The 9,875-nt window shown below is 50.5% G+C and overlaps 1 pseudogene; it reads right to left on the reverse strand.

The window, feature by feature from the left end:
* LOC115277495 overlaps positions 1-1,332 on the reverse strand; it is a 2,999-nt pseudogene extending 1,667 nt beyond the window's left edge.
* Positions 1,333-9,875: the final 8,543 nt, after the last annotated feature.

A 9,875-nucleotide genomic window follows, 5' to 3' on the forward strand; every position in this document is an offset into this window, starting at 1 on the left:
AGTAGATATTGAAAGAAAATGCAAAATGCTTATTGATTCATGATGTGGTTTCATCTTAGCTTGGGCAAACCATGCAGTATTTAATACATAGTAGCAGAATATTTACTATTGAAGCTTGAAAAGATGTGAGTTCTTTGTGTGGACCCCAATTTCTATCCAGTCTCGATCTGACAGGCTAACTGTACCCTCTTCATAAAATTTGCTTCTGGACTATAAGCTCGGGGGACAAGCAGAGGCAATATTTGCTTTGTCCATTTTTGCATGCTAGTCATTATTTCAGGGCCTGGTGCACAAGGGACATTTGTTGTGTCAGTCGTTATTTGCTGTGGAACTAATTACCTCCACGTTTAGCAGTTTAAGGCAGTATACATTTGTCATCTCAGTTTCTGAGGGTCAAAAATCTGGAAGTGGGTTGGCTGGGTGAGTTGGCTCAGGGTCTCTCATGAGACTGCAGTCAGAACATCAGCGAGAGCCGTGGTCTCATCCGAAGGCTTGGCTGGGGCTGGAGGCTCCATTTCCAAGGTGTTTCCGCACATGGCTGAAGGCATGCTTGCTGTTGGCATGGAGGGGCCTCAACGCCTTGTGAGGTGGATTTCCTACAAGGCTGCTTGAGTGTTCTCACAACACCCAAGACAAGTGGTCTCCCCAAGACAAGTGATCCGAAAGAGGAGGTGCAGTGGAAGGTGGAGTATCCTCTATGAACCAGCCTCAGAAGGCACACTCTGTTATCTCTACAACACTTTCCTGGTCACCTAGGTCAATTTCTTTCAGGGTGGGAGGGTCCTCTACAAGGGCATTCAGTCTAGACAGCAGGGATCATTGGGGACCATGCTGGAGGCTGGCCGACCCATTTACTAAAATGAGCTGAGTGAATGACTGAGTGAATGAATGATAGTCTCAGAACTAGAAGGGGCCAATGGCCCCTCCTATGTCTTCCAAGCTGTTCTGTGTACAGGTGGGGTAATTATCCAAGACCTGAGTTTGGACTAAGCTGTGTATTTGCTCTAGAAGCTGCCGGCTTGAACTCTTCCTGCCTTGAGTCAGGATGGGTGAGCAAAGGCTGACAGCTCTCCAAGACATCTGGGAAATTCCCAGTGGAGTCTGGTGGACGCTGGTGGTTCAGGCCATAGGCCCAGAGAAAGCCTAGTTCTTACCCATCTAAGGAATGTCAGGCTGCATGTCAATCAAGGTAAGGTGGGTCATTTGGCCAAGGGAGGTCACCCTCATCATTGGAATACTCAGTAGTTTATGACCTCCATAAAGCCATTAGCCTTAGGAGATGAGGGGAAAGTCGTTACCAGCACCCTCTGCCTCTCCGGGGTCCATTAGCATCGGGGTTGTAAACTCGGTCTCAGGCCATGGGTGACTGCTTTTATGATCAATCAATTACTCGTGCTTGTCGGCAAGTCTCAAGCTTCCTACAAGCGTAGAATGTGGCCAGATAACCATGGGAGATGCTGGACAATTAAGATCTACACGCCAGGGCTCAGTTTCCCCACCCGTAGCATAAAGCATTGTGCTAGATCAGAGGTCTCCACACATCTCACGTCCAAAATCGATTTTCTTTATTCTACTTCTGTTGCGTCTATTTCGTGTTTTGAAATGATTTCTCCAGCAACCAGCGTTCCTTAAAACAACTTGTTTTTCTTCCCACGGGGAATCTTATTAAAGACAAGTATCTTTATGTGAAAAGGAACATACGACTGACAAGGACAAATTCTGATAGCCACAGGTGGGGCTGCACCCGGGATATGTATGAGGACTCGGACAAATATTTTTTGCAGAGCCCTGTCTATGAAATGCTTTGAGTTGCCTGAAATCGACATGTGAGGACCATTTGGGTGGCGCAGGTTCATGGAAGAAATACCACGCCGGCTCGCAGGAGTGATCTGTATCCCCAAACTGCCCTCCTGGAGCTAGGGCTGGCCATGGGGCCCTGTGACAGCCCCAGAGGCACAGGTCTTAGAGCTCCTCAAGGCATCTGGTGGGTCTCACGTGTGGGTCAGGGGGTCAGAGAACCACAAAGGGGAGTAACATGGACCAGGACCCATGTGGTCCCATCCAGACTCAGAGTACTCTGCTCAGACAGCAGAGCTGCCTGGTCCCAGGCATCGGAGGGGACTTAAAAGTTTCAAGGAAGGTAGTTCAAAGCATGGGAGCTGGGGCTGGGTCCCCTCTAACTCAGATCTAAGGGCCAGGCTGACCCCTGGACAATCGACATTTTCGTGATGAGTCGTAAATGCTCTGGCCAAAAACAAAACAAACAAGTTTTTTTGTTCATCTGCAAGGCCAAGTCACTACTAAAGGGACAAATCTGTCCATGCATTGGAAATAACAAAAGTTATGAATATACTATGACCTTATGAATATACTATTTCTTAACCTTTATAAGAAGCCTGTAAGGGAGTCCTTCTCTACTGATGCATCAACTGGGATTCATAGCACCTTTCGTTGGCAGAGAATTTGCAGGTATTGTGGGTCTCCATGAATTAGTCTCTAAAAATTGGATCCAACCTTTACTGAAGGGTTTCTATATGGTTGGCAGCGTTCTGAGTTCAATGCATGTATGAAGTTCCTAATCCCCACGACTGTACTTTGAGGTAGGAACTACCATCATTCCCATTCTATAGACAAGAAGACAGAGGCTCAGAGAGATTATATCGCAGACCAGTGTCACAGAAGTTGTGTGTTATGGAGATGGGGTTTGAATGCAGGCCATCTCCCTCCAGTGTCGAACCTTTAGCCACCAAGTTACACTGCCTTTCTCTCCCTCGCTTTCCCATGATTCTAAGCCAAAAAGTATATAGTAAGTGGATCTTCTGGAAGAAATGTACATGGACACACGAGCTACTCAGCTTTATCTTTGAAGCTGGAAAACTAGACTTTGAATTCTTTAATGGGCAATTCATTTGTCCCCCTTCTCCGAGCCTCAGTTTCTTCCTCTGTAGGATGGAGATGATCTCATCTTGCTGGAGGACCGTGTAGGGAGTTCAAGGTGGTGGCTTGCTAGCATTTCCATTCTTAGCCCCTATCACCCAAGGAAGTGATGACCAACTCATGACAAGGACAATCACTGCACGTGCAAGATGGAGATAATCACCCAGGCAAGCAGCTGGGGGTGCGTGCTGATGTCAAAAGAAATGCCCATAGCTTGTTTGGCAAGACCTGGCGTAGGAAGAAGTTGGGTGGGTTGGAGATTGGAAGAAGTTATGCATCTGTGTCCTAGGTGGGGTTTTCTGGAAGCAGACGCTGAGGCAGCATTTGGGGAGCAGGATGTTTATGAAGGATCAACACCCATGAAAGAAGAGGTGAAAGCAGCACTGGACAGAAGGAAAGACGATCTTCAGTGTGGACCTTACAAACATTGGCTGGCTTGACGGAGAGTTCTGGAGTGAATATTGTGCCACAGTTGTCCTGTGTCAGGGCCATACTGGCTGGGCATTTATTCCTCCTTCCTGGGCCCCTGGAAGGGCATGACCTTGAGCCAGGCGGCTCCCTGCAGCTGAGAGAGACCTGAAGGGGCTGGCTGCGGGGGGCCATCTGCTGACCTCCCTCCCTGCAGCTGGACTGCAAGTCCTTCCTTGCAGAAGGACCCAGAAGGCCCATCTCTGTGCTGCTGGAGGAGGGCAAACCATAAGTTTAGTCGACTTCCTGCCACTCTGTCTGAGTCCCCCAGCCCCGGAAGCGGGATCCATGGGTCTCACTGCCCAAGTTTCTCCTGGCGGTCAAGAATGCCCTACAACACCTCCTCATGTGGCTGCTGATGGTGGCCACCATCTCTGCAGTTTTGGCCAAAGACTCCTCAGAACCCGAGGACGTCAGGGACGCCTGAAGGAACACAGGCTTCGGGTCTACAGAGAGGTCAGGCTGAGGTCCTGCTAGGTTCTGCCTTTCTGCTTCCTTAAGACGTTGAAGGATGTCAGCATACTTTGTGGACTCAGTGGCTATTTGGAGCATCTGAAGAAAAATCAGTGACAGAGGCAGAGTCAAAACTGAGACCAGTGAAAGTGGTGGGGATGGTCATTACATGAGTTAGAATCTGATGACTCCCAATAACATCACGACCAGTAATTATAGCGATTATAGTGCACCAATAGATAAAATAATTAGTGATTCATTACTACAATATTTCCTTTTTTAAAATAATTTTTAATGTTTATTTATTCTTGAGAGAGAGCTAGAGAGAGCGAGCGAGCATGAGTAGGGGAGGGACAGAGAGAGACGGAGACGCAGAATCCAAAGCAGGCTCCAGGCTCCAAGCTGTCAGCACAGAGCCTGATGCAGGGCTTGAACTCACAAACCTGAGATCATGACCTGAGCCAGAGTCTGATGCTTAACTGACTGAGCCACCCAAGCGCCCTTATTACTGCACTATTTCTGTAATTAAACACTTGCATGCATATAAAGCATTTAGTCATTATTATATCTGATATTTACTAAACGCCACTGGGTGCTTGCGCTATCTCATTTCATCTCTCAATGACCCCATAAAGGAGACACTATTATCCCCATTATACAGATGAGGAAATTTAGTCCCAGAGAAATGAACTCACTTGCCAAGTTCACGATGAGTTGGAGCAAGCCGCAGGCTTACTCAGAGCAGCATAGCGTGATCCGGCTTTTAAAAGTGCAATCGCTAGAGCCAGACTCCCAGCGGCACTACCTGCTTACTGTGCGACTCTAGACAAGTTATTTAGCCTCTCTGTTCCTCAGTTTCTCATTTGTGAAGTGGGGTTGGTAAAACGTCCAAGCCACAGAGGGGCGTTGTGAGGATTAGATGAGTTAGCACCTGCACAATAGCTGGCACAGAGTAGGTATTTTGTTGCTACGGCCTTTCTTGCTATTTTGTGTGAATGTGTTCCTAGACCTGATCCCGGAGCTCCCACCCACTGGAGTCCCCACCTTGATGATGAGAATCACGGTGTCCTTTGACCACTGAGCACAGGACAGAAGCATCTGTGCAAATGTCGTAAATAGTGGCCCAAAGGTGTTGTCCCTGGACCAGCTAACTTGGAGGTTTCAGACAGCTGTTTGCGGAGCTAGTGATTCTGCAGGGCGGTAGGTTGTGGGGGGCTCCACCAGGCGGTTTCCTGGTCTCTCTGGGTTCACTCAGGCTGCAGGTTCGTGAGGGCTGGTCTACAATGCCTCCTGCTGGTGTCTCTGTGCCCCATGTGGTGTCTCCCCAGCCGGCTCTGTGGGGCTTGTCCCCACAGTGCTCGGGGGTGGAGGGTTCTAAGAGGAAGAGAAGAAACTGCAATGCATCTTGGGGCCTTGGCTCAGAAGGCATAGAATTGCTTCTCCTGCATTCTATTGGCTACAGTTCTATTGCCTAAAGGAAGTCACATGGTCAGCTCGCATTCAGGGGGTGGAGGACAGGTCCTGGTGTCTCCTGGGGAAGAGCCGAAGGGCCCCACTGCAGACGAACGGATCAAAGCACCCGTGCTTGCACACTGTGCCCCAGTCACTAAGCTATGTTTGGGTGGGTCAGTTCCAGATTTTCTGCTCTACCATCATCGTGAGCCATTGGCATGTTCTACAAACATCAGCCCCTTGGTGTCCACCTTTATGCCTCTTTTTCGTTGCATGTGGCCCAGATTGTAGCTAGAAATGTAATGCTGTCAGTAGAATATTCAACTTCGGGGTCCGGGACTTGGATTCAAATTGCTGTGTGACCGTGGCCAAATCACTTCCCCTGTCTGAACCTCAGTCTCCTCATCTGTAAAATGGGACTCGTGAGACTGTCTACATCACAAGGCTTCAGGAAGGCTTAGGGGAGACACTGGGTGTGAAGCACCTGGCATATGGCCTCGTCCTTGGCTTCTGAAGGGCTGGCTTCCTCAAGTATTATTATTAATCATTATTATTACTACCGTTGTTACTATTATTCCCCATTGGCATTTGGAACTACTTTTTTCCTTCTGTGCTCTGGAAATTACCGAGGCAATTTGCATTCATAGGTCTAACAGGAGAGACCTGGCATGGGACCATGAGGAGAGGAAGGGGGAAAGAGAGTAGGGGAGAGTGAGGGACACAGATCAAGGGAGACTACTGAATACTGAAAACGAACCATGGACTGAAGGGGGTGGGAGAGAAGGGGGTGATGGTCATGGTGGGGGCCACTTGTGGGGAGAAGCACTGGGTGTTATATGGAAACCAATTTGACAATAAACTATTAAAAAAAAAGAAATTTCCAAGGCAATGAGTGTGAGTAATAGACCGTGAGGTGTAATCCTGTGATGGGCTATGGATGGCCATTTCCAATCCCATTTCCTCCTGCTTCAAGGATAAACTAAGACACCTACCTTCTTGAGGCCGGAAGAACAGGACAAAATAAATAATAACCAAGTACAGTATTTAACCTCTTGGTGCCCCTGAGAGGGGAGACCGGCAGGAAGGACCGGAAGGTCCTACAACCACTCGGGGCCAATCTTTCTTGTCCCTCCCCCATGCGCGTCTCAATGGTAAAAGACCCAGACCAGCAGTCTTAACCACAGGCCACATCTGAAGGGTTTGCTGGGCATTAAGAGAGGACGGTCCTGCCAGAGACGCCCGTGCCTGGATGCCTTCCAAGCCCAGCTCTGTGGCTCTGGTGTGTGGGGCCATGTTTCTGATGGAAATCTCAGCTTGGAGCCCTGCACGCCAGGTCCAGATCAGGGCTGGACGGGGGCTGCGGATGTGGGGCGGTGGGCAGGGGCCCAGGTTTCCACCAGCCATGACTCTTGGGCTCCGCTTAGAAAATGTCCCAATTCTGAAGATCCTGCCCCAAGTTCCTGATCTTTCTTAATTCGCTTGGTGCTGGTCTTAAGCCTGGAGCTCAGCATGAGCCTCTCTACTCTGACGACACCTTTGGGGCTGGGGCTGGAAGAGAAAGGGTCTGGATCTCGGAGCGGAGGCACCGAGCCCCTCTGAACACCCTCTGATCCTTTCCATTCTGACAGGTGGGTGGACCAGGCATTATTGTTTCCTTTCGTCAGACAGGAAAGATGGGGACCACGAGGTCTGTTCTAATGGCAAGTAATGTTTGCGGAGCATTGCCTATGTGCCAGGCGACCTGCTAAGTGCCTCAAATGCTTGGGTCTCATTCACGCCCATCCATGTTTTTCCATTTCACTAATGAGTTCTCCCAAGTCCAGGAAAGCGAAGCCACATGCTCGGGGCCACACGGCTGGGAGGCAATAGGACAGATGTGCTATGCTTCTGCTCATGATCATGAGCGCTTTTTCCTAAACCTTATGTGCTAGAGATTCAGATGAGCTCATGAGAATGCTATTCTTCCCGCCGATCAGCCGCCCGCGTGGCTTAGGCTAGCAAAACCTCCAAGCTTTTTCTCTTCTAAATAAATGGCTCTGGTGCTCTATTGCTGCATTAAAAACAAACAAACAGAAAAACGACCCCCAACTCTTTGTTTCCTCTCCAGATGGCGACTGTTGGGGCTGGAAAACCTAAGTTGGCTTCCTCCCGCCACGTGGCTAGTCTAGGAATTCTGGGACAGTTGGGGGACAGTTGTGGCCCCCTCCCCACGTGTCCCTCCATGTGGCTCCCCTGGGCTCCCTCACAACATGGCCGCTCACGGGGGGGCCAGGGTCCGTGTTCCAAGAGGTCCAGGCAGAAGCCACAAGGACTCTTACTGCTCAGCCTTGAAGAGTCCAGAAAGTCAGCTAAGGTCCTAAGTGTCGCCACCATGAGGGTAACTCCCAGCTTCCCTAGACTCTGTCATTTGGCTGAGGATAGTGCTTCCTGCTGTGGCACGTTTGGGGGCCACAGGGAATCCCAGGCAAGGGGACCTCCAGCTGGGGGCTGAGCATGGCGGGGGGCTCTAGGGCCCGGCCATTTCTCGCCCCTGATGAACAATGTTGCCAGATCTGGACAGTGGTGTAAGGCTGTCCGTGCCCAGCTCTGCCCACGTTCCCTCCATCTTCGGTGGGGGGGGGGTGTTGCGCAGCTCTTGCACCCCTAACGCAGTCTCAGCATCTGTTGTCCCAAAGATGCTGAAATAAGAGGTCATGTGACATGATTGGATGATCAGAGGCTTTGAAGTCAAGCAGACCTGAATTTGTCTTTGTTTACCAGCTGTGCGGCTCTAAATTGGGGATGTTCTTTCCTCATTTATGGGGGTGTGCGTCTCTGCCCTACATTCATCGAGCAAAGGTATCATGTGAATCTACTATGCTCCAGGCACAGCTCTGAGCACTGGGGAGAGAGCCGAGTCTTACAGAATCACAAAGCAATGGACATCGCTGGACAGTTCGAATTCTGGGAGAGAGGGAAGAGAATTGGAGGCAGCGATCCACCGGGACCACGGGTTTGGGGTAGTTCTTGGAAAAGCGCTGTGTTGGACGCAGACAGCATGGGCTCAACCAGCTTCCAGGCTGCCTTTCCCGGGGTTTTCCTGCTCTGTCCCTTCCATCCGCCCAGGGGTCTCTCTCTGTCAGGGCTCTCCCTCCCCAGGCCTGCTCTCCAGCGTGCGGTGGAAGAGGGCCCGTCTGGTGGCAGGAGGAAGAAGTCAGAGAAGCCGGGGGGAGGGAAGGAGAGAAGGTGAAGGGCGGGGTGGCGGGGGCGAGATTTCATCAACCACCCCCTCCACACACCCACCCCATAGCGCCCTGGTTCCCCCTCCCTTGGCCAAGTTATCTGGAAGTGGTGTCTAATTGAAATTGAAGACCTGTTTCGGTGTGTGCCTACACGGTCTGATCTCAAATGTGGGCGACCACAAAGTATGCGTGGCTCCTCATGTTCCCAGGAATCTGACAAAGTGATTGATGCCCAGCGAAGCTATTTCTTCAGAGGTCTGGAGCCCGTCTCTTGCTTAAGCCCTGGAATGGAAGGTTCATCCAGCACACCAGTGTTGTGTTGACGGAGCCTAAGAAGACCCAAGTGGACTGGGTGCCCGGACGCCCCCGAGAAACACGTAAAGGCTTGTGGAAAAGCCGGGATCTGTGCTGTAAGGCTGCCTTGCAAATGAGCCCTGAGATTTGACCAGCCACAAAACCAGAGGAGAAATGAGACCTGGGAAGGATGGTAGGCTAATCCTCCCCACCCACGTGATGGCGACAGGTCTGATTCAGGGGACCACTGTCTCCAGAGAGCAGCGATTTTTTTTTTTTTTCATCACAAATCCCTTGGGAAATCTGGTAAAAGATAGAAACCCTTTAATCAGGATGCATACAGTTTTGATAATGACAATGAGGCAAACTTCAGACAGGAACTCTTCCAAGTCCTTACGTTTGCTTCTTTAATCCTTAGGAAAGCTCGGGAGGTGAAAACTCTTCTCTTACCTGTGTATTCAAGGCTGCGCAGGCGCCAAGTAAGGGAGCTGGGACACAGACTCTTGAGTCAGATCGCTGGCCCTGTTCCTGACCCTGCGTGCGAGCTGCAGGGGTCCTGTGGGGGGAGCGATCTCGTAATTCTCCATGGAGCTCATGAGAGCGGGTCACGCTTGGTTTTAAACACTCGTGTATTAAATGTTCGGGTGGATGCCTGTTGGTTTTGCCCGTCCGAAGTCCTTTGCTCTGTGGAGGCCTCCCTAACCGGACCCCACCCACATTTCAGGCCGGGTGGCTCAGATCGGCTGCAGCCACCGGCTGCCCGGACATGCATGTGGTGTTCCAGACCTGGCTGATGAGGGCCGGCATTCCCTTGTGGCGGCAGAGATTGGCTTTAGAGGTGGGTACAAGGTCCAAGCAAGATGGATCAAGCACCTGCAAGCGTGAGGAGTGTGAGTCAGGGGACTTTTGAGAAAAGAGAAAATCTCCTTTCTGCTGAGGTTGTTAAGAAGTAAGTGTTAGCATTTTGGATTGATCGAAGGAATGAGCCCCGTTACGCACGAAGTGAAAACAGGAAAATAAACAGATGCTAGAAACAAAGGGTCTAGAGGA

The sequence above is a fragment of the Suricata suricatta genome, chromosome 14 (assembly GCF_006229205.1).
Source record: "Suricata suricatta isolate VVHF042 chromosome 14, meerkat_22Aug2017_6uvM2_HiC, whole genome shotgun sequence".
NCBI lineage: Eukaryota > Metazoa > Chordata > Mammalia > Carnivora > Herpestidae > Suricata > Suricata suricatta.